The sequence below is a fragment of the Nannobrachium achirus genome, assembly GCF_963921795.1.
Source record: "Nannobrachium achirus genome assembly, chromosome: 14".
Taxonomy (NCBI): Eukaryota; Metazoa; Chordata; class Actinopteri; order Myctophiformes; family Myctophidae; genus Nannobrachium; species Nannobrachium achirus.
Window position 1 is genome coordinate 12,537,035 of NC_137821.1, and position 8,208 is coordinate 12,545,242.

The window sequence follows — 8,208 nt, forward strand, 5'->3', positions numbered from 1 at the left end:
ATTACATTTTAAAAAACTAGAGTAGGCCTACAAATGGAACAGGTCCATTTGGTTCCATTTGTTCACCGAGTAACAGACCCATTAAGTTTCCAAAAGATTCCCTTTTACTTTGCTATTAGCAATATAAAACGTTTTTATATTCAGCAAAATGTCAGTAATGGTATTGTCTGCCTCTCATTATTGTCAAGGAAGAAAGTACCGCATGTCGCTGCCTTGCTTAAGTTTCATCAAGGCAAAAAAAAGCACCCTAAGACACACACCAAAAGTTGTGTGTGCGGGGGAAAGAGGAGGGGCAGCCACCGTTGCACAGAAATCACTTTCACTTTCAGCTTATGACAAACGGCAGCTTTTAATCAATGCACAAGGATTTAAGGACATTATATTTATAATGATTACAAGAACATTCACTACCTGTAGCTATGGAGTAGGCCTACTCCGTTGGAACCTACTCTGTTGGAACGGAAATAAACTTGTACGTGCTGTTAGACAGACAGTTGGCTCCTCTCCTCTCCGCAGGTTTAATAGGAAGCAAAGACAGACACCACGGTTTGATTTGATCATTGCGTAGTCAATTATGAAGGGATTTCAAAAATTTAAACGTCTCCATATTGCTTGGGAAGTCTACTTAGCAGAACATCGCGGCCTTTGCGATTCGCTAATCGCTAATGTTTTTATTTTACCGCGATGCGGTAAATTATGGATTAATAATGGAGGCGCGTCCCCGGGACCCCAGAAACAAGACGTGAATGCGTCTCTGGGCGACATGAACGCGTATTTGACGCGGGACGCGCACGTAATGACATCACTGGATGGCGCTCTTCGCTAAACAAAGTCACCATTTGTTTTGGTCACTCTCTGGACCACCTAGAGCAGGGGTGCCCAAAAGGTAGATCGTGATCTACCAGTAGATCACAAAGGATGTGCAGGTAGACCACATGACATGCCCCTAAATAATATATAATTAAAACATAAAGAAAGATATTTATGAACAAAACCACCTCTTTTTGGCATCTGTCACTTGAATTAAGGTGACTTGATTGACTGACATCAAGAAGAGCCAGTCAGCTCCCTTCTAAAATAGGCAAACCCCCAATGCAATGCTTTGTTTTCAAGAGTCCGAGCATTATAAAGAACCGCAAAATCTACCATTTCCATACAGAATGGGACTTTTCCCCCCACTATTTCCCATTTCAAGTGTGTTGTATGTTTGTTACTATTCCCCTCAGGTAATATTTTTGGGGGTAGATCATGTTGAGCTGGTCATTTTAAAAGTAGCTCTCAAGTCAAAAAAAGTGTGGGCACCCCTGACCTAGAGCCACGGGGATCATGTGACCGCAAAAAAATAAAATTATAATCTGCCGATTCAGTCCCCATGGTCTGTTTTAGAAAATGCATTCCATGGTAGCATGTCAACCAGGGTCAACTGCCTGTAACTCTGCATCAGATTATCACCACTGGGCCATTTCAAGCTTTGATTGGCTTATACTTTTCCGCTTCGCCGCTGCCATGATTCGTTTTGCCATGCTTTTTGATAATCTTTAGTGAAATTATCTCTTAATTTTTCTTTTTGTAGTGCAACGTTTTAGGTTGGAAACATTTGATACTGTGTTCATTAAGAATTTACCGACGCAATACTTAAAAATTAGCCAGTTTCTTGATGGGGATCAACCAAAAACTAAACTAAAGCTGATAGAACTTTTGGGCCCGGACTCTAATGGCTGAGTATTCACACTTGATATTGTGTGGGAGTCCTGCCTGCTGCAGACCGTACTGAATAACTGCCAGCTTGCATAAGGTCTTCAGACTAGGAGAGAAGTCTAGCATATACAGGTCATTAAAGAGGATACGATCTCCCACCCTGCAGCAGTACGCCCTGTACATCTGTGAGCATGGGCCTTTCCCCTTGGTCTCAACCTTCTTCCAGGAGAAGGTCTCCGGATTGAATTTCCACAGATCAATGATGTTCTGGTGAGGAACAGTATCAGCACCAGAGTAATAGTAGTTGTTCCCAAAACATATGTACAGCTCTCCATTGTAAGCAAAGGCTGAATGACCACCTCTTCCTCGTCCATGAAGGAGCTTGGCATGAGTTTTGCTCAGCCAGCAGTTGGTCTTTGTGTCAAACACTTTGATGCTGTAGTCGTGGTAAATGCCAGGACTATGGTTCCCAAATACAAACATCTTCGTCCCGATAATGGTGGAAGAGTGATTCTTCTCCAGTTTAGCTCTGGCGTCAATTGAAGACCAGCCTTTGGTCTTAATTGAAGACCAGACCATTGTGGTGGTGTCCAACTTGTTGATGTGATGCCCTGTGTATTTCACGCTGCAGCTTCCTCCTCCATAAATATACATGACCTTCCCCAAGGCACATGCCGAGTGGTTGGACCTCGCCTTGGGGACTCTACCTGAAATCTTAGGTTTGAACCATCTGTTTGTGTCGACATGAAATGCATAAAGCACTTTGCAGTGCACTCCTGTGTACGTAAAGCCCCCCCAGACGTAGATCACATCTTCTATCAGCACAGCCGTGTGGCCGTGGCGCTTGGAGGGAACCTCAACATGTTCTCCTCTACCACTTGTCACCAGGGGAAGCTTCACCCAGCGCAGAGTCACTGTGCTGAAGACATGCACAACAATCTGACCACTTTTGTCAACGTGGGACCATGCTCCAAAGGACCATGCTCCAAAGGCGAACACCTTGTGTCCGACGGCCACCTCAGCGTGATGTGACGTGTCTGGTGTCTCCCTGGTCCACTCGTTGGTCACAGTCCAGTGCAACATCTGTCCTCTTGCTCTTAAAACTCTGCGTGTCCCTCCGTTTCTCCGTCTTTGACACTAGTGTGCAGAGTTCATCTACACAAAATTCCACACAGATATTGCGTTATTCTTTTGATGTTTTAATTTAAAGCAAGGTGGGATTGAAAAAAAAAATAACTACGTCACTTTATATAGGCTGGTCAAGAAACCCTGGTCCGACATCGCACATGGGCCACATCAATCATCCATCTATGTCTATAAATGGCCGGAATCTCTGTCTGTCCCTGCATAACTCGAGAGTTCTTGACCGATCGACAAACTGTCTGTCTGTCTGTCTGTCTGTCTGTCTGTCTGTCTGTCTGTCTGTCTGTCTGTCTGTCTGCATCCCTATTATCTGCCCATATATGGAAGATCCCTGATGTCATAATATCCATATATCCATATGATAATGGATATATAGAAATACTTTACCTGTAAGACGCCTAAGGGCGAAAAGCAACCTCAAGGGCGAGGTCACTTTTTTCGCCATGTCTTGGCCATCTGGCCAGTGATGTACAGGGATTGACACTAAGGCTTGCCCACCTGCCCCCGGCAGGTAAATAAAACTTTCGGGCAGGTGAAGTTTGCTTTCAGGTTGCCCGACCGGACAAGTGCTCATTTGAGAGCGGACACAACAGTCTATAAACACAATGCCAGATATCTGTCTAAACACCTGAACGTGGCCAGAGCGCTCTGTCTTCTGGTCTGTGGAATGTGAAATAATAGCACTGTTTACCTATAATGTGCTGTTTTTACCTTCGGTCGCAATTAATCCCATTACCAGAGCGTCATGCGTTCCCAACAGCAACAGGCATTGTTCACAATGGGAACGTTTTTTGGACATGCTGTTTGACACGCGTATACACACACACACACACACACACACACACACACACACACACACACACACACACACACACACACACACACACACACACACACACACACACACACACACGTGCAAACGCTTGAATCTTGCACAGCTGGGGGTGAGGTGAGTAGCGTTGCAGAGGTCAGGCATGTGTGTGTGTGTGTGTGTGTGTGTGTGTGTGTGTGTGTGTGTGTGTGTGTGTGTGTGTGTGTGTGTGTGTGTGTGTGTGAGGTCAAAGTGTGATACAGAAGGTCCAGAGGTCACAGGCTGGAGTCCTCCTCTCTCTCCTCCCAAAGGCCTTTCCTGCTTTTACAACCTCGAAAAAAACCCTAACCTACAACCAGGGGAATAGTTCTGCCGATTTAAAATGAGCCCAATACGGAACTAAAACTTCCTATGATTGGCCGCTATAGTTGCGCTGTTTTCTCCCTGGCCAGTTGCAAAAAGAATGTTCTCCATTGGATCCCATTCATTTTCCCCTTTAGTATTCTAACCTTAATTAACATTTTCATATACTTTATGGTTCCTATCGCTAGTTAAAAATTGCCTTTCAATCACGATGATATGCGTTTTGTGAAAATAAGGTCCCATTTATGTTAAAATTGATGATAAAGTTGCGGAGGGCGTGGCCAACTAAACTGATACCAGCCGGCTGTGTTATTCTTTGTGTGCTGTATTTCGGGAGGCTCCGACCACATTCTCCCGTGTATCCCTGCGGTTGCACGTGACCGTTGGCAGCCAATAGCCTCCTCTGGTTGCATTTCAATCTATGATGGCAACACCCATGCCAAGGACCCATATTGTGTCATTTGCGCTGCATAGAAACCAATGGCTTCGCTTTGTCCATATCTTTTATACAGTCTATGCCTACAACTAGGGGACCATAGGGTCAAATTATTGTTAAAGAGGCGGTGCCATAGTTTTGTACTTTTTCTGTTTTTTTTGTGTCTTGGAGGTTGACAGTACTTCATTAGACCACCCCCTGGTGTGGTTGTTATGAGCATTCATGTATTCCCTTTGTATTTTGGTTTTTTTTCTCGAGGCTGCCACCTTGTGGGTCAAAAGTGCCGATGGAAAAACACAGAGTGACATCATCATAATCATCCCCTCCCCTTTTACCATTCACCCAACACTGTGGGTGTGACTTCAGCTGGGTCACCACCCACCATGATAACCAGGCATACTTAATGAACTGGTGGGTGTGGCCAAAAAAAATCTTCCTCCTACTATAATCATAATACCTATAATCATGTTTCTTTTTTTTTTGGGGGGGGGGGGGGGGGGGGGGGGGGTTTCCAGTGTTGCATTGGTCCGGTCACACGTGTACACGCCGCCCCGTATCCTTTCTGACCAGTGTCACGCTTCTCACGGCCACGAGCATACATCGACCCCCAAGTTCACACCTTGACAACGCTTAGTGTCACAGCAGGGTGATTTAACAAAGGGCCTGTATGCATATCAATAGACTGTAGTCTAGTATAGTCTGAACCTGTTAAAGGAGTAGTTCACCCCCAAAATGACTTGTTTTCTATTGATTACTCACGCCATGGAGACTTGAGTTCAATAATATTTGTTATATTTGTTAGACAAAAAATGTATTATAGTTCATTTACCCCCATTGATTCCGGGTACATTTATTTTAATACATTTGTTGTCTTAGGAATGCGACAAAAACTCCAAAATATTATTGAACTCAAGTCTCCATGGCGTGAGTAATCAATGGAAAAAAAGTCATTTTGGGGGTGAACTACTCCTTTAACTCCTCTATGGTTAACTTCTATGTAGGGTTTAAGCGACGTGCACTTGACGTCATTCAAATCGCGTCCCCCCCAAAAAAATGAATCACTGACGTTTTCCCTGTTATCTCTCCTATGGTACCACATCGATACGTCAGTGAAAAAAAGGTAGTCGACAAACCTTTTTATTCATAGGTTTAGACCAGTGTAAACTTTCAAATTTCAAGGACTCCCCTTAACTCTGACTAAAGGAACCCACAGAGTCCCTGGAATCCACTTTGAGAACCACCAGTTTAGATGAAGAAATGAACACCGCTCTAAAGAGCTACAGACCCATAGGGGGTCGGTTTGGACCCCTTGTGGTACCTGGACCCCACATTGAGAAGCAGTGGTGTGTGTTTAAAATACAGGTGCCCTCTGCTTCCTGCCCTGGAGCAAGGCAGCAAACCCTGGGCCGTCACGCCCAGGTTTGAAGGTGACGGCGTGAGTAACGAAGCATGATATTATTACTCCCGTTAAGAGCCAAGGCCCATTGTACAATTTTGTATACATATCTGTGTACATTTAAATACATTTGAAAACATGTGAAATGGGACATTCTGCATATTAAGTACTTTTACGTTAGTTTTTAGGTTTTACCACACTTTAAAAATAGCTTAATACCAATACTTTTGTACTCTTAGGTCAAGTTTGAACTCCAGACTTTTTTATTGTAACGAGTAGTTCTACATTGCAGCACTGATTACTTAAGAAATTACTTTTCAACCACTGGTTACATTTAAGTTAAATGAACTGTGCTGGCCCCCCTTCAACAGAACCCCTGACCCCAGTCAGTGAAGTAGGCCCTGGTCACACCCCCTCTGCCCCGTAGCCGTGGTGGGTCAACCGACGCTGTTATTAAATCCCCTTTATAGCTTGTAGCATTTCAGCAACAGATAAAGGACGGAACAGGGGCCCCACGCGCACGACACGTGGGAGTGGAAATGGATACGATTGAAATGTGTCGGCTAGAGGAGGGGCCCCGTGGTGGTGGAATTCATGCACAGAGGGACGTGTGTGTGTGTGTGTGTGTGTGTGCTTGTGTGTGTGCGCTTGTGTGTGTGTGTGTGTGTGTGTGTGTGTGTGTGTGTGTGGACAGGTTTTTATTACTTTGTGGGGACCAAATGTCCCCTCAAGTAATGAAGAATTGGAGAAATAGACATTGTGGGGACCAAATAGTAGGTCCCCACAACGGTTAGGGTTAGGTTTAGGGTTAGGGTTAGGGTTAGGGGTTAGGTTTAGGGATAGAGGTTAGGGTAAGGCCACAGGAAATGAATGGAAGTCTATGTAATGTCCCCACAACCTATGTAAACCAAGAGTGTGTGTGTGTGTGTGTGTGTGTGTGTGTGTGTGTGTGTGTGTGTGTGTGTGTGTGTGTGTGTGTGTGTGTGTGTGTGTGTGTGTGTGTGTGTGTGTGTGTGTGTGTGTGTGTGTTTGTTGTATTTAAGTTAAATGAACTGTGCTGGCCCCCCTTATAACAGTATGTTGCACTTGCATCGACAACATGTTGGCTGTTTGAAGTATGCTGTAAGTAGGCCAGAGGTCTTCAACAGGGGGTCCGGGACCCGTAGGGGGTCCTCAGACTTACTACAGGGGGTCCTCCAAATCTTTGAGTAATAGAAATATTTTTTTCTCCTTTTTTATATTAACCACTTGGACCCTAGTGTCCATATTCTGAGAACCTTAGCCAAACAACGCCTTGTGCTGCGAGGCGTTGTGAGCTTGTAGATCTGCTATTTTCGTCAAAGAGCTTTGGTGTAGAGGGGACAAAGAGCAGACTAAGTACAGAGTGAAAGGTCAAGTTTATTAAGTATTGCCGGCTCAAGTGGTTAAATATCTGGAAACACAAATTGAAATGAATCCAAAATACACTGATGATTGTGCTGTCAAACAATGAAACTATATGCAGGTTGCGGGGGTCCCTGCTTCATCTCTCTCTCAACTAAGGGGTCCTTGGCCTGAAAAGGTTGAAGACCCCTGAAGTAGGCTAATGTAGACTTGCATCTCTCTCCCACCCCCCCTCCCTCCCTCACCCCCCCCTCTCTCTCTCTGTAGTTGTGTATTGGAGCCCAAGTCTTTCCCATGGAGAGTCATAACTAATGATGGTGCATGAACTCTGGGTTTCCTCTGTTGAAATACAGTGACACGCCAACCCCCCCGAACCACCACACACACACACACACACACACACACACACACACACACACACACACACACACACACACACACACACACACACACACACACACACACAGTATTCCGTTGGAGCAATGACCTCTGAAAGACAACTTCCTTAAGCACTACAGTACATAGCCCTACACACACACGCACACGCACACACACACACACACACACACACACACACGCTCAAACGCAGACAAACACACAAACATGTCCGCGAGGTCATGGTTTCGGACCACCAGAAGTGTAAAATGAAATGCGGGTTGATGTATGTCATTGGGACATTTAAACCTCCCGTCATACACTTTGCTCAGACCTATATACATACAGTATACTGTTCACACATGTTGTTTTTGTCCAGGGTGGAAATCTCACGACTCCAAAACTGTTACAGTACCTTTCTAGAAAGGTAAAAATCACACACAATGTGAAGTGAGCGGTGGTCGTGCTTGCATAACGTCTTCAATTGGTAATTGGTGATGTAATACAGGCTATACGCACACACATTGCTATGGCAAAACGCTGAGGAAAAAGACTAGGATATAGGTCTAGGATGTAATTGGTGATGTAATATAGGGCTGTCAC